An 831-nucleotide genomic window follows, 5' to 3' on the forward strand; every position below is an offset into this window, starting at 1 on the left:
GCCCCCTGCACTCCAGAGTTCCCATGTGGCGTGTTTGGCACAACAGAGCTTACCAGGGTGGCCCAGCAGACACCTTCTCCTCCAGGAGAAGCTGGAGGGCATGAGGCCAAATCCTGACCCCTTGGCACTGATCAGAGTTGCTCAAGCCGGGGTGCAGGGCCAGGGTGAGGGGCAGAAGGTGGCAGAAAGCAGCACTTCAGTGCTGGGAGCCTGCAGGAGGGGTGGGAGCAGAGCTGCTTCTGGGCTGAGCACAGTTCCCATGGGCCTGGAGGGGCTTTCGACACCTCACCCTGTTGTTTACAGTAAAATTTAGGAACTGAGTGGCCACAACAGACAGCTGCTGGGGGGTTCACCCTGCTGGGTGATCTTAGCAGGGACACCAGGGCCCTGCCGGTGCCACGTGGCTCCAGGCAGTATCTGCTGCCCTCACTGAGCTCACTTTAAAGAAAGCAAGGACTAAACCCCCAGCAGTGCTGCCTGCTGATGTAGAGCAGCCTCTGCAAGTTCACAGCTTCAAGCTGCAGTGTTAATATTTGCCATTTCTCATATTCTTATTTGTGAGACCCCAAGTCATGTTATTTTAGACCAGTGACTTTAATTAAAACCAAACATTATACGATAATCTTTTAAGCCTGTTTCCTTGACCAGACCATGGAATAAGAACAATACCCAAACAATCCAATCCCTATTCTAAGGGGACAAATTAAAATCAAGTTACTGAGCAGCACTTCTCTTGAGCAGACAGTGAGCAGTTCCGGCTTATCTGGAAGGCAAATGTGTTTATCAGGAAGTAATGGCAAACACAGGAAGGCTTAATTCCAGCTTAACAGT

At 51.0% G+C, this 831-nt stretch overlaps 1 protein-coding gene across 1 annotated transcript in view; it reads right to left on the reverse strand.

The window, feature by feature from the left end:
• The window catches only part of IL5RA (interleukin 5 receptor, alpha), a 12,536-nt gene that overhangs the window by 406 nt on the left and 11,299 nt on the right, over window positions 1-831 (reverse strand). The window lies entirely within an intron of this gene.

The sequence above is a fragment of the Chaetura pelagica genome, unplaced genomic scaffold, assembly GCF_000747805.2.
Source record: "Chaetura pelagica isolate M959 unplaced genomic scaffold, ChaPel_1.0 scaffold328, whole genome shotgun sequence".
Lineage (NCBI taxonomy): Eukaryota > Metazoa > Chordata > Aves > Apodiformes > Apodidae > Chaetura > Chaetura pelagica.